Here is a 21969-nt window from a genome sequence, read left to right as displayed (position 1 = left end):
GTTATAGAGAGGACAAAGGGGGAATAGACAAGACTCTGAGAAAGAGAAATTTGGTCCAGGGTTATAAAGGCTATAAGAGGAGTAATTGCATGGGCCTGGTGAAGAGTGGGGTAAGGTTAGAGGAAGAGTATAGCTGATAGGGCATTTGCTCTGCAAGCAAGAAGGACCCAGTTCAATTCTTGCAATCTTTTATGGTCCCCAGAGACCCTCCAAATGTGAAACTTGTTCGCAGAGCCAGGAGTAAGTCTATAGCACAGTCAAGTATGCCCCATCCCGGGTGGCCTCCAAAAAAAAAAAAAATGGGAGAAATGGCACGGTCTGGGGGTTTGGATTAAAAGAACAAGGTTTACACATCAAGGTTCAGTCCTCCTGAACCTTGTTTTTATTGCCTATGGGTATTATTTTTACACTTGATCACTTGACACCCCCTTACTCATTAATTTGCACGGGCGGGCACCAGTAACATCTCCATTCGTTCCTCTTGGTTGCTAGTGTAGCCCAATGGCGCCTGCTCATTCCAGAAACACAAAGAGCCTCAAACCATCGTTCAGGGTCTTGATAAAAAAGTCTGACCATCTCATATATGGGCGACCACATGATCTTCTGACTTCCCATGCAATCCAGTTGGTAATGACTCTAGTTCAGTGGTCATCTCCAAATCGCATTACATGTCCAGCCCATATGATTTTCAAAGCCTTAGCAAACGGGACAGTCTCCCTGATTCTCGATCACCGACCAACGACTGAACTTTGGATTCCTTCCCTCACTTGAGTCAATCCTGATAGTCTAAGCATAGCTCTTTGGTTCCTCTTTCCTTTTTCTTTTTCTTTTTTTTCTTTGCTTTTGGGTCACACCCGGCGATGCACAGGGGGTTGCTCCTGGATCAGGCACTCAGAAATTACTCCTAGCTGTGCTCAGGGGATCATATGGGATGCTGGGAATCGAACCCAGTTTGGCTGTGTGCAAGGCAAATTCCCACTGTGCTATTGCTCCAGCCCCTCAATACCTCTTTGGGAGACCCAAATAGCGTTCTCACCCTGTTTTCAAAGGGACCACGTCTCTAATGTATGTTAAGGCAGAAAGAATAGTAGAGTCGAAGAGATGTGTCCGGAGCTGGAGGTTCTTCATGCTCTTAGCTATTTCTTTGACACTCTTGACGGCATTCCAAGCTGTTCTCTTTCTCTTGCACAACTCAGGTGCCAGGTCGTTTGTCATGTTGAGTTCCCGACCTAGGTACATATAACTGCTGCATTCAGAGATGTTCTTTTATTTGAGAGTGAATGGAATGTCAGGAACGAGTTCCTTTCTCATGAACATTGTCTTCGTGGGATTCAGCTGCAGTCCGACTTTCCACACTTACTGACGAAGTCGGCCAGAATTTCTATCACTTGGCTAATATTTGGTATTATGAGAACGATGTCATCAGTGAAGTGCACGTGGTGTAGTTGCCAATCTTCTTTCTTCACTCCTGTTCCTTCCCATTCTAGTCATCTCATGATGTATGTGAGTTTGAACGACCTGTTTGGCTAGGGCTTCGATGACTGCTTCCATCTCAACAGAATCAAAGGCCTTCTTTAAATCAGTAAATGTTAGACAGAGTGGCATCTTGAACTCCCGAGAAACCTCAATGAGCTCGGTTACTGTGTGGATATGGTCGATAATGCTTATTCCTTTTCAGACTCTGGTTTGTCTCATGGTTGTCCTTCATCTAGTGTTCTACCAATCCTCTTCTGGATAACTCGAGTGAACAGCTTGTAGAGGATGGACTATAGGCAGATTGTGCAATAGTTGCCAAAGTCATGGATGTCTCCCGTCTTGTACAGTAGAACAGTCCTGCTGGTTTTCCATTGGGTCAGAAACTTGCATTCAGACAAGTAGCGTGTGAAGAGCCGAGCCAGTGTATGGATGAGTACTGATGGCAGATTCTTCAGGTGTTTTGATCTTACCTTGTGTGGGATGGGTGCTGTTCGCTTCTTTACTGACGAAATGTCCTGTCAGATTTCGGAAGGGAGAAAGTTGGAACCACATATCCATCCTGTGGAATTTGGTATGTGGGCAAGTGGACATGGGTATTGAAGAGATCTGAGTAGAAGTCATGGAAATATTCTCCATTACCCTCATGGAAGATGTGATAGATCCATCAGGACTTCGGAGGGCAGTCATCTTGGTCTTGTAGTTGGCGAAGGACAGGCGGGTGTTATGACTACTTTTCTCGGCTTCTGCTGCATCAGCCAGCACTGCTGCTCTTCTCTCTTTGGGGTCTTCCTTTATTGCTTCTCTGCACTGCTTTGCGATCTTGAACATTAGCTTAGGGTTGCCTGAGGCTCCTGCCAAGCCACATTGGCAAAGGAGCACAAGAGTTTCTGAAGAAAGGCATCTTTTTGTGGATTTCGCTCTTTCGACGTTCCTTGCACAATCATGTAGGTGCTGAAGCAGTCGATCGTATTTTTCATCAATGTTGAAGATGCCATCAATGATGGCATCTTCCCATGTTGCCACAGTTATGCCAAAGAGCTCCCAGTTGGTGGTCGTTCTGGGAGTTTTCTTCTTAAACTTTGCAGCCCTTTCTCCCCACTCTGTGAAGTAGAATTTTGCACTACCGAGCTGCTGCCATGCTCCAGGCCTCTTTCCGGACTGGTTGGGCCAACTCTCATGCGTGAGTGAAGCCCCACAGAACTACATAAAGTGGAACTTTGTGTCCTTGGACTCCAGGCTCAATGGACCCGGAAACAGAGATCCTCTGCCTGCTTCCACCAATCTACGGAGACCCAGGGATCACACCCAAAAGACCCAACCTGCCAGAGCCAGATAAATACCTCATTGGCCGACCTCTACTACCTCCACTACCCAGCCGCCGCCATGCTCCAGGCGCCTTTCCAGACCACGTGGGCACTTTGCAGCCAAGTGAAGCATCATAAGACACTTCATACCCATTTTTCATTATTGCTGAACCATATTTGATGGGGTTTAAATACGGTTTGAACCATAGGAACACCTGCAAGAGTGGTTAGAGACTTCCCTAAAAGCCTCTATCCCTCTCAGAGACCCAGGCAAGCTACTGACAGTATCACACCTGCACAACAGAGTCTGGTAAGCTATTTGTGGCATATTCGTCATGCCACATACGCAAATACAATGGGTCTAATTCCCCTGACCCTGAAAGAGCCCCCAATACAGCAGCGTTAAGAAGAATGAGCAAGTAGAGGCTGATAATATCGCAGCGCTTAAGTAGACTGCCAAAACGAAGGACTAAAACAACTGTCTGTACTTTCAACACACTTACACTCACACTAGAAGCATCCATCAAGGACCTGATAGTGCAAGTGTGGAAGATCAAGCACGACATCATTGGTCTGACTGAGAGTAGAAGGCATTGATCACATACATGCCATTTTCAACCCTGGAGAAGGAATGTTCCTCGGAACATGAAACCAAAGAGGTGTTGGTGTCGATGACCTTGTCAACACAAACTTGGCCTGGAGTATTGACTCATTCAAATGCCTAACATCCTGAATCCAATGATCGTTCTTGAATAGATGTCTACTACTACTGGCAGCTTCTATTTGCGTTGTCTATGGACCAACATCCAATTACGATGAAGAAGAAATTGAGAAGTTCTACATGGAGCTAGAGAAGTTCTATAAAGAAGACCACACCATCTACAAGATCATTGTCAGTGGTTTTAATGCAACCATAGGACTGAAAAGATCAAACAAAGAAGTCCATATTGGAACCCATGGCCTAGAATGGAACGAACGGGTGAAAGACTGACTTCATCATGTCGACCAAGTCTATCCAGGGTAACTAACAGGTCCAGAAGGCCTAATCTAAACGTTGGACATGGGAGTCTCTTGGTGGACAGTTCCCCAACAAAATTGGCCACATTATATTCTGTCAATGGTTTTGTCGGACCAATGTCGCTGTCGTTCTAAAATTCCAACAGGATTGAACCAGCATTTCCATCATGCTGAACATGATATTTGAAAAAATATAGAGGGTCTAGATATTTTTCTCTCTTTTCACAGAGGATTTGCCTGTCTTTTATAAGGCAGCAGAGTAAGAGTGCATCTTAGCCCAACCAGAGAGTGACAGGCCTAGATGCAGGAAGCATCTTCACCACACGGTTAGGGCTCACTCTTTCCAAGGGTACAGCTATGCTGGAACTTCATCTTAAAACTGGGAGTAGTTCCCAGGGTATCTCCCTTTGGGAGGACCCCATATTTGATTTTTTTTTGTTTCCAGAATTCCCAAAACTCACCTCTCCCAGATTCCTTGTACCTGCAGCACGGAGATAACTCACCTATTGAGGTTATTGCATCAAGGTGATTCACACCCCAGTTTTTGCTGGAATCTTGATCACTTGGGCTCTAATGGAATTGGTAGAGCCCACATCCTATTTATGTCTAAAAATCCAATTCCCACCAGATTGAGGAGACACCCACTGGCTTTTCTGTCTCTTCCTCTTGAAGATCAGCACTCATGACCTGAAGTAGCAGCTGAAGAAAGTATATCTAACTCAGTAGATGTTTCTACTCACTAAGAACTTATCTCTCAAATGTTGCTATTTTTAGTTGTTTGCTTCTGCCATCAAATATTTCATTATTAGGTCCAGAGGGATAGTGTAGGGTGTAGGGAGCTTGTCTTGCACATGAGAAAACCCAGGTTCAAAACCTGGTTCCACAGAGGGTCCTCTGACCTTCCAGGAGTGATATCTGAATGCAAAACCTTGGTAAGCCCTGAGTAGCATCATGTGATCCAGCCCCCAAAAGAAGTCATTATTAATTGCTCCATTTATTCTAGTTGCTCTCAGTAAAAAAGTAGTTCTATAACAAGGTGTCTCAAGATTGCCAGATGCTGAAGTTTATACATATAAGGATGTGTCCTTAGCAATGAGTATAAAACAAGGCAGATTTGGATGGAATCAAGGATGGAATTTAGAGCAGCAACAAGAAAAGATAGAAGAGGTGGATTATAAAATCTAAGCTGCCTAAGAAAGGGGTGAAGGCTCGATGTGCCCCAGAGGGGGCGGGTGAGACCCCCTCCCCGCCTTCAAGCGACCCAGCCCCAGCAGCCAAAAACCTCTAGCACCCATCCTCCGCCATGCTCATGGCTGCTCTCTGCATGCCTGGGCTGAGCATCACCATGAGCATGGCGCTGGCTGGGTTCTGGAGGTTTTAGGCTGGTAAGAAGGTGTAATTGTGGTGGGATTGGTGTTTGGATATTAAATGTAATAAATATTGTGAACTCAAGAAGAAAAAACCCAACTAAATCAAAAAATGGGGCAAGGAAATGAACAGAAAGTTTCGCAAAGAAAAAATCCGAATGGCTAAAATGCACATGAGAAAATGCTCTACATCACTAATCATCAGAGAGATGCAGATCAAAACAACAATGAGATATCATGTCATACCACAGAGTCTGGCCCACATCCACAAGAACAAAAGCAACTGGTGCTGGCGCAGATGTGGCGAGAAAGGGACACTCCTTCACTGCTGGTGGGAATGCTGACTGGTCCAACCCTTTTGGAAAACAGTATGGATGATTCTCAAAAAATTAGAATTTGATCTGCCATTTGACCCAGCAATACCACTCCTGGTAATATATCTCAGAGAGGCAAAATGTATAGTCGAAGTGACATCTGCACTTGTTTGTTCATTGCAGCACTCTTTACAATAGCCAGAATCTGGAAAAAACCTGAGTGTCCGAGAACAGATGACTGGTTAAAGAAACCTTGGTACATTGACACAATGGAGTACTATGTAGTGGTTAGAAAAGATGAAGTCATGAAATTTACCTACAAGTGGTACTACATGGAAAGTATCATGTTAAGCGAAATGAGTCAGAAAGAGCGGGATAGACATAGAAAGATTTCATTCATCTGGGGATCAGAAAGCAACAAATTGGGAGACTAACACCCAGGAGTGGCTGATATTAGTACCAGGAATTTTGCTCCATGACTTGGAGGCCACGTGCTAGGGGACAAGGAAGCTCAGATAAAGAAGAGAGCACCAAATAAACCAAATAAAGGGTGTTGGGAGTATCCTCCCAGGGTGGGAGAAGCATGCTGAAAGTAGAATATATACCAAACATGATTGCCACTCAATGCCACTCTTGCAAACCACAGGACCCTAAAGGAGAGAGAGAGAACAAGGGGGAATGCCCTGCCACAGAGGCAGGGTGGGAAGGGGGGGATGGGGTTGGGAGGGATGCTGGGACCTGTGGTGGTGGAGGATGGGCACTTGTGGAGGCATGGGTACCTGATCATTGTATAACTGAAACCCGAGCACAAATATTTGTAAGTCTATAACTGTACCTCATAGTGTTACACTAATAAAAAAAATTTAAAAAATATAAAAAAGTAAATAAATATTGTGAACTACTTTTCTGGGGGGTTTTGGCCTCCAGGGTTCTCCTGGGGTAAGGCGGGAAACTCAAAGTGCCCCCTTCCAGTTTGCACTGGTGAAGATCTTGGATATTAACCCTTTATCAGAAAACATTTCTGAAAATGTTTTTTCCCTTTCGGTAGGGTCTTTTAACTAGGACTCAGGATTAATTTTTTTCTTTTTTTTTGAAATTTTTATAATTGGAACAATAGCATAGTGGGTAGGGTGTTTGCCTTTTACATGGCCAACCTTGGTTCTATTCCTCCAGCCCTTTCGGAGACCCGGGAAGCTACTGAGAGTATTTCACCCACACACAAAGTCTGGCAAACTACCTGTGATGTATTCGATATGCCAAAAACAGAAACAACAAGTCTCACAATGGAGACATTAGTGGTGCCTGCTTGAGCAAGTCAATGACCAACGGGAGGACAGTGACAGCGACAGTGACTTTATCAAATAATAAAATTTTAAAAAGAGAGGGGTGAATATTGAAGAATATTTAAAAATACAAAGGTCAGCCTATTATGAGTCACTAATGGTTAGGATGGGCTGGAGCAATAGCACAGCGGGTAGGGCGTTTGCCTTGCAAGCAGCCAACATGGCCAACCTGAGTTCAATTCCTCTGTCTCTCTCGTTGAACCTGGCAAGCTACCAAGAGTACCTCGCCCTCATGGCAAAGCCTGGAAAGCTACCCGTGACACAGAGGCAGGGTGGGATGGGGGTATGGGGTGTGGGATGGATACTGGGAACCATTGTGGTGGGAAATGGGCACTGGATGGGTATTTGATCATTGTATAATTGAAACCAAAGCACAAAAATTTGTAAGTCTACAACTGTACATCATGGTGTCTCACTAATTGAAATTTTAAAATAAAAAATAAAGAAAATTGGAACATAAAGTAAAAATAAAACAAGAGAAATATCTAACAATAGCAAAGAGGACTATAGTACTCAAAAAGTTGAAAAACAGGCACATTGGCAAGTATTTTTAAATAAGCATCCAGGAGACAATATAGCATTGTTCGTGAACAAATCTACTCTATGGATTCACCTCATCCTTGAAATGGAAAAGGACAATTTGTTAGTTACAAATCTGCAAATAAGATATATATTATCTATTTTTTGCTATGTTTCTATGCTTTACCAAGTATTATTCTAATTTTTAAATTTACTTTACTGATTAAAACAGTATTTGCCTGCATTAAACTTTTTAATTAAATGTTTTATTAGAAATGATTTTTAATTATTAAAATGTTTTATTACGTGTCATTTTTAAAAAGAAACATATAGGCTATAGAGCTAGTGAAGTATGTAGAGGGTGTTTACCTTGTATGCACCTAACCTGAGTTCAATCGCAGGAACCCTGAGACTGCCAGGAGTGATCTCTGGATACAGAGTAAGAAGTGAGCCAGGAGCACATCTGGGTGCAATACCCTCCCCTCAAAAAAAGGAAGAAAAGAAAAGAAAAACATATAACTGATTCTTGAATAACATAGAGGTTAAGAGTGCTAGCTCCTATATAAGTGTTGGAAACGCCCAAATTTTATGGAGAGTCTGCTATTGACCAAGAAGATGGTTTTTTAACAGTATTTAATTACATTGTCTACAAGTAGTGATATGTGTGGTCTGTAAATGTGTAAATTTTGATACATTCAAAAATTTACAATGGGTTTTATAATAGACTTTATAATACATTTGTATTTCATGGTAATAAGTGATAAATTATATTTCTGTTTTTTGCGGGGTATTTGGGCCATAGTATGTGGTGCTTGGGACTTCAGACTCTGTGCTCAAGGGTCATTCCTGGTGGTGCCAGCCATTAATTTCTGTTGACTGTGTGCATGGTAAGTGCTTTAACCCCTATACTAAGTCTGGGGTCCAATCAAATCAATTATCTACATATATTTTATACGTGCATGGCATACTTTTTCTTAGATTTTTTGATATTTCTAGGATATATTGATCATCTTTAATTATTTCACATCAATACCAATGTCCAAATATTTTCAAAATATAATTATTGAAAAAATCATATAGAAGTCCAAATTTGTATTGTTCATGGGATAACTATAGGTAAAGGTAAAGCCCCTCCCGTTGATCGTCGATTTGCTCGAGCGGTCCCAGTAACGTCTCCACTGGAGACTTTGTTGTTACTGTGTTTGGCATATCGAATACTCTCGGTAGCTTGCCGGGCTCTCCGAGAGGGGCAGAGGAATCGAACTCGGGTCGGCCATGTTGGCCACTTGTAAGGCGAACGCCCTACCGCTGTGCTATCGCTCGAACCACAAAATACATACAAGTAAAATGAAGGTACATTTCTTTGGAGTCTTTCAATTATGTATTTATATTAGTATATATACAAGTATAATTTTTAAATAATCAATTGCAGTTACTATAAAATGTTTATTGATATTTTATAATTGTAATGCTGCGGGGAATTTGCTGCTAAGATGACTTTGATATGAACATTTATATCTATTTGTCTACTTTTCTGATTGTTTACTTAAGACCAATTCTTAAACGTAACTTACTTATGACCAGATATGTAGCTCGGGACAAAAGAACTTGGCTTGCAAGTATGAAATTTTTGTTTTTATACTTTGCGCTATAGAAACAAAAGCAAAATCATTAACTGTGGTTGGAAATATGCCTCGGTGGTAAAATATTTGCCTCACATTTCTGAGGTTATGCGTTTGATCCCTGAATTTCCATATACACACACACAAAAGCTAACTTGCAAAAAAGTCTCACACTGGAGATGTTACTGGGCCCTCTCGAGAAAATCGATGAACAACGGGAGTATAGTGACAGTAACAGTGACTTAAAGAACATTAAACTGCTTTAAATTCTGTATTGCCTAACTATTATACAGATTTAATTCTCAATAAAATAACTTGAAAAGGTCTATTTTCTAACATCTTTGCTAGGAAAAGATATTACCTGAGCTTTCAATATTTGTAATTTGGGGGGAAATTTTAATTTCTCATTTTAATTTGTGCTCTTTGTCTACTAGTGAGCTTGAAAATTGCTCTTGTGTAGTACTACATGAAAATGGTATGCTAAGCGAAATGAGTCAGAAAGAGAGGGACAGACATAGAAAGACCACATTCATCTGGTTAACATAAAGTAACAAAATAAGAGACTAACACCCAAGAATAGCTGTGATAAATATACAGGTTGTTCACTCCATGGCTTAGAGGCCAGCTGCACTCTCTAGGGGTAAAGGCAGCGCAGATAGAGAAGGGAGCACCCAATAAAGGGTGCTGGGAAGATCTGCCCAGGATGGGAAATGCCTGCTGAAAGTAGTCTATGGAACAAACAGGATTGCCACCCAATGTCTCTTCTGCAGACCACAGCACCCAAAAGGAGAGATAGAACAAAAGGGTGTGCCCTATCAAAGAGTCAGGGTGGGATGGGGGATGGGGGTGGGAGGGATACTGCAATTGGTAGGAGTGGAGAATGGGCACTGGAGGTGGGATGTGTACTCGATCACTGTATAACTGAAACCCAAGCACAACAAGTTTAATTCTATAACTGTACCTCATGGTGTTTCACTAATAAAACAAAACAAAAAAAAATTTAGAAAAAAGAAAATTGCTCTTGTGTTTACTAGTCATTTACACTTTTTTCAATACAGATTATATGATCATGGTTTATGCTTATTTTTTTAATTCAAGTTTGATACTTAAATACTGATTTATTTCACAGCACTAATTTATTAAAAACATTCATCCTTGGCCTATCATATTAATTGCCAGTATTTGTTGGTTTTGCTTGTTTTTTGATCACTTAATTTGTTTTTTATCCCTTTTTTTTTAGATAGTAAAATTTTGACACAAATGAGCATATGATTTTCTTTATCTTCTACAGTTTTAAACTGAGAACAAATGTTTGTTTTGTATAAATAAGATACCTTTGCATTTACTATTTCTTCTCATTTTATTTACATTTTAACACATCTCGATTCATCTAAAACTTATCCTAGTAAGTATTGTCATTGAAAGAAACCATCATTTTTTTCAATCATAGCATTGTAGCACTGTCCTCCTGCTGTTCATCCATTTGCTTGAGCAGGAACCAGTAACATCTTACACAAAATTGTGAGACTTGTTGTCACTGGTTTTGGCCTATCGAATACGTCATGGGTAGCTTGCCAGGCTTTTGCTATGTGGACGAGATACTCTGGGTAGCTTGCCGGGCATTGAAATCGGAATCAGGGTTGGCCTCCTGCAAGGCAAATGCCCTACCCGTTGTGCTGTAAACGTTATATAAAATATACTAGTAATACCGAGTGCTGTTTCTTTAACAGTGCAATAAAAATGATTATTTAGTAATTTTCTTGATTTATTAATGAAATATGTAAGCACTGGAATATAATGGGAGTATTTTTCTAACACAGGCATCTGTTATAACTGTCTTGTAGGATTCCATCTCCCTAGCCTGCTTCATTCTTCCTCTCTCTCTATCCAATCCGGTCTTTTTCTTGGGAATCTGACATCCTGATTGGCTAGCCTCTACCTTTCTTTCTTTTTTTTTTTTTATTAATTTTTTACTTAAGGCTCCATTTTGCTGAACAAATTTACATTTTTTTTTCCATTTTTTCCCCTTTATTTTATTTTATTTTTTTTAAGTTGTAGATTTACAATTTTTTGTGCTTTGGTTTCAATTATACAATGATCAGATACCCATCCCTCCACCAGTGCCCATTTTCCACCACCATGGATAATATCCCTCCCACCCCCACCCCCCCATCCCCCCTGTCTCTGTGGCAGGGCAATCCCCTGTGTTCTCTCTCTCCTTTTGGGTGTTGTGGAAGCCTCTACCTTTCAACTGCCTACTTTATGACATCATTCTCCCACCAAGTAAACCAACAACTGGTAGAATCTTGGGGTTCCCATGCAGTTGTTTGTAAACAAATTTGAAACATCATGGTAAGTGACCAGTGACCAATGACGAATCACCAGTGAGCAGTCATCCGTACTGAACAATTGTGGTCTTAAGCTGCTTCAGTGTTCAGAGGTAATCTCGTACCATCTCCATTTCTCGTCTACCTTTCATCGGTATTTTCTCCTCTCTCAGCATGTCAGGTAAAGAATATTACTTTTCAAAGCTTTTCATTAGATTTATCATCCCTAAACTTAGCAGCCAAGTAAAAACATCATGTAGTAATGAAAGAAAATATTCAAATAGAATTTTATAAGCCACATTTTAGTTTGACTTTGACATTTGATGTGTTATTTTAGACATTGGCTTTCTTTTTCTCACATACAAAGTGTTTTTTCTCGTTGATTACATTATATTTTAGACATACTTACGAGCGCAAATACATGTATATATGTAAATGAGTGTTGATACTCTGTGTTTCTTTTTCCTTTGCATAGTGAATTTTACATGATGTCTATTGAAAAAAAGTAAAAGAGAGACTTTTTTTTTTACAGACTCAGAAAATAGAAACAGAAAATAGAAAATAGAAACCAATATGATATGAGGGGGAATAAAATAGGAAAGAAAGAAAGAAAGAAAGAAAGAAAGAAAGAAAGAAAGAAAGAAAGAAAGAAAGAATATGGATGGTGATTATCAAGGAATGGGAAAAAGTTTGGAGAGAATATTGAAGACAACCAAAGATTTAAAATAAAAAACAAAGAATATATATTAAATATGCTGAGATAAACACACTGAGAGCAATTCAAAGCAATTTACTTCAATAAATTCCAGGACTAGAATGTATAATATTTTTTGAGTAGGGTACCAGAGGGAAAACCAGTTTATCAGAAAGCCATCCTTGGTGGTTTTTTTCCCTTATTATATCTTAGAATATAGTACCTGGTACTTGACAATTTGGAATATAAACATGCTTCAGAAATGATGCTTCCCATAAATAGTTAATAGTGGTTATCTACGGGGGTGGAAGAAACAGAATCTTCAATGGTTTTATTACGTTCTGGTTTTTAAGTACATGGACGCGCTGCCATTTAAATAAAAAATAAATGGTATATTCTATCTTGAATCAGGATATTTGATTCATTTGTGTGGTTAGTAGGTTCCTGCTTAAAGCTTCTTGTCATCTTTACAAATATTATTTTACGTGATTTTGTTTCCTAACATGAGAGTATTTGGAAAATAGTCAATTTCTGTTTTTAGATCCTAAGAGGAAATAGAAAAATCAAGTCTCATATGTCTAATTACACATTTTTGTCCTATTTGCGAATTCTGAGTTTTCCTATACTAAAGATATTTTATTGGATTTTGGTGCTTATTCATTAAACATTGAGAAGAACGTTTTCCTGGTTGATAAAGATAATTCTAATCCTGGGGGTGAAAGCAAATTTACAATATTTTGTGATCATTTTTTAAATGGTCATTTCTGTTTCTTGTGTGATCAAGTGAAATCCTATGCTATGTTTATCACGTGTTGTTTGCTTGTTAATATTCAGAGCTATTGATGAGATTAATTTTTTGTACTTATGAAGTTTCTTTCTGTATTTTACTCATTTGAAACATTTCTTGTCTATGAAATACAATCACGTTTATTCCTATTTTCATTTTTTATGTAGTTACTGGTAAATCTTTTCTCTTTAATGAACTCATAAAGTGTGCACTCAAAAATCACCTACTATTAAATTTTTTGGCTAGCAGTTTTTTCTAAAATAGAATAATGTCTTCATATTGCATATATTGAACAATTTATTAATAACCTTATTGGCCTGTTTTATTTGGTTTTGTTACGGACCACATCCACCATTATTCAGGGCTTACTCTTGGGTCTGCTCTCAGTAACTTACTATACTATGCTGCTTGCTACATAGCCCAAATTTCATTAATATCTATATACATGTTTTTCAGTTCTGTGATACATATTTTTCACGATGTTTTCTTTACACTTACTCCTATGTAAATCATATGAAATAGAAAAATTATATTCAAGTATGCATTATTATTCTTAGAGTTATTAATAACTACATTGTAGATAAACAACTTAAGACACCGAATGTAAATAAATTTTTCCTTCCAAAAACATTTATTGGGAAAAACTCAAGCAGTCATTTTTGAAGTGGATTAAAACTCAGGGTAACCTTCAATGCATCAACAAGATTAAGTCGTATGTGAACCATAAGTAACAGATACTCATTGTACAAGTCAAATGGAAACCTGATGATTGCAATGGTAATAGTTGTAAAGACTCCAATGCCTATATTAATGTAAGGTGTATATTCCTTCTGGTTTCTGGCCTTGTAGTGATCATGCAGAGTCCTGGCAAGAAGTCCACATGCTTTAGGTTGCCCAACCTGGAAATTCTTAAGGGCCAGAGAGAGAAAGTACTGGAGGGGATAAGTCACTTGCCTTGTACACAGCCAATCAAGTTGAATCTCTGTCATGTCATACACTCTACTGAATGTTCTAAGGGGTCACTCCAGAGTGTAGAGCCAGGAACAGCCCAAGATCACTGTCAGTTATTGGTCCAAACTCTACACCACCCCACGACCAATAAAATTATTGGAATATAGGAAATCTCTTTGCCATCTCTGGGTCTCAGGTTTCTTCTTGTCCAGAGAATGTTTCCCATTCTCTTAGACTTCCTAGTTTGAAAAAGCTTCCATTCTAGGAAATAGCATAGGACTCAATAGGAGAGCAAGCTACAGGCATTTCTAGGGTAAGGAGAAACTATCTTTAAGCAAGAAATCCAGGTTTAGATAAGACCCACTGGTTCTTCTATAGTTCTGTGTTCACAATGGGAGCACGATACCAAATACACAAAGTGCCAAAAAGTTCCAGGTTTGAATAACCCTAAGTTGTTGGAATTTGGGAAACTCAGTTGACTGTTGGTACTAGAAGCATCTTGATGGCTTAAATTTTAAGTTCAGATTGTTCCTCTCAGCGTTGAAGGAGATTATTAGTCTCATAGATTTTTTTCATCACCCTCTTGGTTCTTACAGAAAGTTATCAAAATCTATCTGTATTTGGAACTGTACATACTCTGCAGCTTTCCCTTCCCGTGGTGAATTATACAGCTTCCCTAACAGGAAGTGTTTGCAACTACACCAGAGTATCTGCTCCAGTGGGTAGTTCTGCTTGGCTCCTGCCCTCATCCTCTGGCACCTGTTTCCAACCACTGATGGGTAGTGCCTAGCTTTACGAACATTTCAGCACAACAGTTCTATCTGGAGTGTTTCACCAGAGTCATATATCCACCTCAGCTGCTTCCTTCCAAATTGTTTTGGAATGTGATATTGCAGGAAGTGCTGAAGAGAAGTCTTCCATGGAAGATTTTTCTGTGACTGTCCTTGACCAAGACTCTGCTGTCTCTTCCATGTCTATGTCAGCTCGCTATGAGAAAATCCTAGATACCAACAACATGGTGTCTGTGTACCCATCACTTTCTGCCAGTCTTGTTGAGAGAACACCATCTCAGGTTCCACATCAGAGTAAAAGCCTGTCACTTCCATTCCAGGAAGGAAGCCAGGTGTATTACTATCATCAAGGCACTCTGGGAACTCTCCTTTCTGGCCTGCAGTCCTATGACTCCATGTCATACACAGGACAAAAGGGCTCTGCCCCCCAAACTTACAGCAACTCATCGCGAGAAATGGTTACGGTTCTGAAGGAGGTTCAGCCCCCAAATAACCAAACACCAGCCTCCTTTTCTGGAATCGACTTCTCTCTGTCTACTCAACCCAACACAGAATCGAGTTATCAAGGTAGGTAAAACTAAGAGAAGGGAAAAAAAATCAATAATTGAGGTCAAAAAAGAGGAAAACTGTCCATAGACAGGTGGTATTTAAGTTAAATACACTGAGATTATTAAGTTTATGAAATGAACTTGAAAGAAATCAGTTCATGTTTAATCCTCTCACTCTTTTTACAGCATGTTATTTTCACACTCAACGTAAGAGCTCCTAAAGGAGATTGGAAGATATGATAGTATAATGGACATCTAGCTTTCATGTAATGAAACTTCGGGAGCACAAAAAAGAATACCACATTTTTCCCTAGTTTTTCCATTTGTTAAAAAATTTTATAGCACAGCGGGTAGGGCGTTCGCCTTACAAGCGGCCAACATGGCCGACCCGAGTTCGATTCCTCCGCCCCTTTTGGAGAGCCCGGCAAGCTACCGAGAGTATTCGATATGCCAGACACAGTAACAACAAAGTCTCCAATGGAGACGTTACTGGGCCTGCTCGAGCAAATCAAGCAAAAAATTTTATAAGTGATACATCATGAGGTACAGTCGTAGACTTACAAATTTTTGTGCTTATGTTTCAGTTATACAATAACTGTCATCAAACCTAGAATCTGTACTTCAGCACAAATTTCATGATAAAGTGGTGCTTCATTCTAACTCCTATTCCATGATATCAACTTCCTATTATATTTTCAAGAAAGCAAATGAATTGAGACTAGACTACTTTACAATGCTAAGCTCTGGATCGATAGCACAGCGGTAGGGCGTTTGCCTTGCACGCAGCCAACATGGCTGACCCAAGTTCGATTTCTCCACCCCTCTCAGAGAGCCCAGCAAACTACCCAAAGTATCTCGCCCACACAGCAAAGCCTGGCAAACTCTCCGTAATGTATTTGATATACCAAATACAGTATGGAACTTAATAGTTTAAAAATATCTATTTTTTTTAAAAGCTTTTGTTTGGATCAGGTTGAATATGGGTCATAGCCCGTACTGCTCAGGGAATATTCATGGGTCTGTGCTACGGATCACTGCTGAATGTGCTTAGGAGAACATACGTGATACTAAAGATCAAACTGAGGTCAGTTGTGCACAGGGCCAGTGCCTTACGAAATGTACTATCACTCGGTCCTGGGTCTCTTATTTTCAAGTGCAATATATACAGAAACTCTTTCAAATACAAAGAAAACCAAAAATCAACAACACCACATGGCAAACAGTAAGAACTACAACATTTACCTCCACTTCTAGCACAGGGCCTTGTCCATTATCCTTAGAATAGCCAGTAACAATGCCTTGCCTATTTCTGGTAGGTGCACTGTCGTGGAGAACTGATCCACAAAATTGAGTCAGGGGATTGGGAGGAGGGATTTTGGGGGTTTGGGAGAGAGGAAGAGGTTAATTTTTGAGAGAATGAGTAGTGTTATGTTGGAATTATGTTTATAAGAAACCATTATTAATCGAATTATAAATCATAGAATATATATGTTTTAGACGTTTGTCTGTCTCATTTTATTCTTTTAATTTGTTTTCTCTATATGTCCCATATGCTTGAACTTGTATGATGCCTATCTTTCTATGCCTGATTTATGTCACTAAACATAATACCCTCATGTTATCAATTTTTCTACAAATAATAACATTTCACATCATACAACTGAGTAGTATTTCATTGCTTTACCACCTTTCATTCTCAAAATTTGCGGTTTAAAAGAAACAAATATTGGTTTTAACAAAACTCTGGTTTTTAAAATTTTTAGTTCAATGAAGCAAAATAGATTTTTCAAACAACACTTAGAAACTTGTGACAGAGTTGTAGTGTGAAAAGTAATATATGTTCAAGAGAGAAGACTCATTTAACAAAGCAAGCAAAGAGAGACATAGAGAAAGGAAGCACGGTATTTCCTCAAGGGAGAATACAAGCTTGAGAACCAAGCCGACTCTAGTAGTTTAGGAATAAGAACTTGGAGTGGTATGAACTTAACTTGTGCACTTTAGGGGAGAACCTGAGTGAAACTATTAGAAGCAGTTTCAGGAGCATCATAGACTGGAGTCTGCAATTGGAGTGAGGAGGGTAGAGAGTTCTTTTGGAAGATCTGGACTTTGGAGAATAGTAATATTATACCATTAATGATAGTAGCTTTCCGTGGGATTCCAAAAAAATTTTAAACTGTGTTGTCAGAAATGATAACATTCTTAGGTATTTGGATTTCCTGTGGAAACTACTGGAAAGTTGAGTTTATGCTCTGGTTGCCTCCGCCTGAAACAAGGTCAACAAGTCATGAATGAAAAATTGCAAGTTACAAGGATCAAGGATTCTGATCCCATTGGAAAACTAGCTTTTGGGTGTACAGTTTTTACTGATGGCCTGATGTAGATTGTGATCCAGGAATATGTAACAGAAAGGAGGTAGTGAAAGGTATCCTCAGAAGTTGAAGCCTCTGAGAAAGAATTCATTTATGCCAACTTATGGGTTATCAATGCTTGCTCATGGCTGCTACCATTATAACATGCCATTCAATGGTTCTGTGGTTTCAGTTTACTGTGTCAATGTAAAGATGAAGTTTCTAAATGGCAGGTAAAAATCTGAGGCCCTCAAGATGATGAATTATGGGGAGGGGGGAGCTGGAGCAATAGTACAGCAGGTAGGGCATTTGCCTTGCACACGGCCTACCCAGGTTAGATTCCCAGCATCCTGTATGGTCCCCCCAAGCACCATGAGGAGTAATTCCTGACTGCAGAGCCAGGAGTAACCCCTGTGCATCGCCAGGTGTGACTCATAAATGCAAAAAAAAAAAAAGATGATTCCTTACCTTTAGATACTTTGAAGTCAAGTAGAAACAGTCAGAAAGCTCCCCAGAAAATGCTTCTCCAGGGTCGAAAACATCATCACCTTTAGCGTGAGAGCATACAGAAAATAAGGTGTCCATTTTATGCCAAGTTAAAGCAAGTCAGACATGATCTTGGAAAGTTTGTCAAATGAGAGCATGGATATAGGAAGAATAAGGTGCCAGCTGAATCTTAGAGGTAAAATATACAAAGGTCAACAAGTAGGAGGTACAGTGGCGACCAGGTCTACTAAGAAAAGCATTTTTTAAAAAAGAAAATGCAATTAAACATCAAATAAGACCTTTTTAAATGTTTAAGAACAGGGATATAACTCAGTGATAGAACATTTGCCTTCCATTGTATAATGATCTGCGTTTGATCCTTAGCACTGCAACGAGCATTATTTTTAATTCTTAATTTCTTTCTTTCTTGCTTGCTTGTTTGGTGCTTTGTTTTTTGGGTCTCACCTGGCAAAGTATAGGGGTTATTTTTAGCTTTTAAGAAAAGTTATAATTTTACATTTTTACCTGTGGTTTAAAAGGAAATCTAAAATATTTTAGAGTAAATATATGTGAAGAAGAATAAAAGTCACAGGAATTATTTAGTATATTTAATGATACAGCAGTCAGAATTTTGAGGTTAATTTTATGGGTATTGCATAAATAATTTTTCTCCATTATGTGGGCTGTCTTTTTATCATGGTCACAATTTTTTCTGAGTTGCAGAAATGTCTTAGTTTAATGTAGTCTCATTTGTTTATCTTCACTTCCTCTTCCTTGGTCAATGGTGTTTCATTCTAGAAGTTTCCCTTAGCTTTAATGTCATGGAGGGATCTTCCCACATTTTTCTCCATATATCTTAAGAATTCAGGTATGATATTGAGGTCTTTAATTCATTTGATCTGACTTTGTTCCTGGCACTATAAATAGGTCTGACTTCATCTTTTTTGCATGTTACTGTCCAGTTTGCCCAGCACCAGTTGCTGAAGAGACTTCCTTGCTCAACTTCATAGTTCTTGAGCCTTTATGAATGATTAGGTAATAATAATCTGAGGGTCAGCGTCAGGATATTTGACGACATTCCATTGATCTGAGCCCTGTCTTTATCTGAATACCATGCTTTTTTGATTACTACGACTTTGTCCTAGGATTTGAAGTTGGGGAAGGTGATCCCATCTTCTTTTTTGAAAGATTGGTTTAGCTATTCATGGGAGTTTATTGTTGTTTATGAATTTCAAGAATTTTTAATCTGTTTCTTTGAAAAATGTTATTGGTATACTTATATGAAGTGCATTGAATCTTAATAGAGCTTTGGGGTGTATTGCTATTTTGACAGTGTTAATCCTCTCAATCCATGAGCATGGGATGTGATTCCATTTCCTCATATCCTCTTTTATTTCTTGAAGTGGTGTTTTGTAGGTTTTTTTTTTTTTTGGTATAGATCCTTAACCTTCTTAGCTGTTTCTAATATACTTGATTTTCTGATGTATTATTGTGAATGGGATTGTTCTTCTCCTATCTCTTTTTTCTCTTTCATTATTAGTATACCGGAAAGCCATGGACTAATGGATATTGATTTAGCAAATAGTAAAAGCTTGAGTTTTTCTTTTTTTATCTGGATGCCCTTGATATCTTTTTCTTACCAAATCATATGGCAAGTACTTCAAGTACTATGTTGAATAGGAGTGGTGAGAGTGGGTAACTTGGTTTGTGCCTGATTGTATTTTGGTATTCTAGCTCATTGATTTCTGACCCAAGCCTTTATTTTTTCCCCGTTGAGAATAATGCTGTGGGTTTGTGATAGTTTGCTTTGACTATATTGAGGAAAGTACTTTCAACTCCCATTTTGTTGAGAGTTTTTCATCATGAATGGGTGCTGGATCTCATCAAATGCTTTATCTACATCTATTGATATGATCATATGACTTTTATCTTTATTTTATTGAGATGGTGTATTCTGTTGATTGACTTGAGAATGTTAAGCCATCCTTGCATCCCAAGATAAACCTACTTGGTCTTAGTGTGTGATCATTTGTTGAGTTTCTGGATTTTCTTTGCTGTTATTTTCTTAAGGATCTTTGCATATGTATTTATCAAGGAAATATCTGTAATTATCTTTTTTTTTGTGGTTTCTCTGTCTGATCTGAGTATCAGGATGAACTTTGCCTCATAGAAACTGTTTGGTAGTATTTTTGTTTCTTCAACTTCCTGGAAAATCTTAAAAAATGTTGGCATCAGGTCCTCTTTAAAGGTTTGAAATATTTCATTAGTGAATCCATTTGGGCCTGGGCTCCTGTTTTAGGGGATGCTTTTTATTATCATTTCAATTTGCTTGGTAGTGATAAAGGTAAAAGGTAAAGGCCCTCCCTTTGTTCATCGATTTGCTCGAGCGGGCCCAGTAACGTCTCCATTGGAGACTTTTTTGTTACTGTGTTTGGCATATCAAATACGTCACGGGGAGCTTGCCAGGCTCTGCCCTGCGGGAGAGATACTCTCTTGGTAGCTTGCCGGGCTCTCTGAGAGGGGCGGAGGAATTGAATTCAGGTCGGTCATGTTGGCTGCGTGCAAGGCAAACACCCTACCACTGTGCTATCATATTCGAAATCTTCTTGGTTCAGCCTTGGGAGGTAATTGGAATCCAGTAATTTATCCATTTATTCAAGATTCTCTCATTTCCTGCTGTAAAGATTCTCAAAATAATCACTGATGATCCTCTGGATTTCTGTAGTTTCTATTATGATGTCCCCCTTTGCATTTCTGATTCGTTTATTAGGATTCGTTCTCTTTGTTTATTTGTGAGTCTTGCTTATGGTTTATTGATCTTATTTATTTTCTCAAAGAACCATGTCTTGCTTTTTGTTGGTCTTCTGGATTGTATTTTGGGATTCTAGATCATTGATTTTTGCTCCAGGGTTTATTATTTCCTTCCTCCTGCCTAGCTTGGACTCCTTTAATAGGTCATTTTCCAAAATCTTGAACTGTAAGTTATTTTTGTAGGCCCTTTCTTTCTTCCTGATGAATTTCGCAGAGCTAAAAACGTTCCTCTTAACACTGCTTTTGCTGTGTCCCACAAGTTCTGGTAGCTCCTCATTCTCATTTGTTTCTGGAATCTTTTTATTTCCTCTTTGATTTCTATTCTAAGCCAATGGTTGTTCACTACTTCCCTCAAATAAAATATTTTCTTGCTGAGTTTTTGTCTGTTTAATATATTGAGAAGTGAGAAAGTACTTTCAAATCTCCATCTAGTATTGTGTTGCTATCAATGTTTTTCTATAAGTCTGTTAGAACTTGTTTTTACATATTTTGCTGGTCTGTCATTAGGAGCATATACATTGAGGAGGGTGAGTTTTTTCTGATGTACAGATACCATGATCATTAAGAAATGACCTACACTGTCTCTTATAACCTTTAGCCTGAAGTCCATGTGGTCTGATACTAGTATGGCCACTCCAGATATTTGGAGGTGTTCTTTTCTCGAAGAATTGTTTCCCAGCCTTTGAATTTGAGCCCATGTTTTCTTTGATTATTCAGATGTGTTTCTTGCAGGCAGCAGAATGTTGGGTTCAGTTTTCTAATTCATCCTGCCATCCTCTGCCTTTGAATTGCTGCATTTAGTCCATTGACATTGAGAGAGATCATTGTGATGGGGATTTGTGCTAACTTTATGTCGAAATTTGGAGTACTTGTGGGGCTTGTCTTAGATTAATGTAGCCCTGTTAATTCTTCTTGCAACAAAAATGTGGAACACTTTACAAGTTTGCATGTCATCTCTGTTCAAGGACCATGCTAATCTCTGTATCATTTCAATTTTAGTACATGTGTTGCCAAACTGAGTATAAGAGTTGTTTTTTTTCCCTATTTTTCTCTTCTGATTTCTTTGAGTGTTGTCCTTACTCTCTCCTATGGCAGACAGTGATTCCTAATCAAGGTAGGTATTTCAAAGCAGCTTGAAGCTATAGATTTAGAACCTTAATGTCCCAGAAGAAAAAGTATGGTTTTTACCATATTCTCTTTTACCATACCCAGGGCGTCAGCTGTGCACATTATTTCTTTTGGAAGATGGTGAATCAGTCTTGTT

The 21969-nt window shown here is 39.0% G+C and overlaps 1 pseudogene; it reads right to left on the bottom strand.

The window, feature by feature from the left end:
• Nucleotides 1–21624: 21624 nt before the first annotated feature.
• LOC130036951 (uncharacterized) lies at nt 21625–21721 on the bottom strand (annotated as a pseudogene).
• Nucleotides 21722–21969: the final 248 nt, after the last annotated feature.

Source organism: Sorex fumeus, unplaced genomic scaffold, assembly GCF_029834395.1.
Source record: "Sorex fumeus unplaced genomic scaffold, SorFum_2.1 ptg000070l, whole genome shotgun sequence".
NCBI classification, from domain to species: domain Eukaryota; kingdom Metazoa; phylum Chordata; class Mammalia; order Eulipotyphla; family Soricidae; genus Sorex; species Sorex fumeus.
The sequence above is the reverse complement of the archived record's forward strand: the minus strand, read 5'-3'. Positions and strand labels throughout refer to the sequence as shown.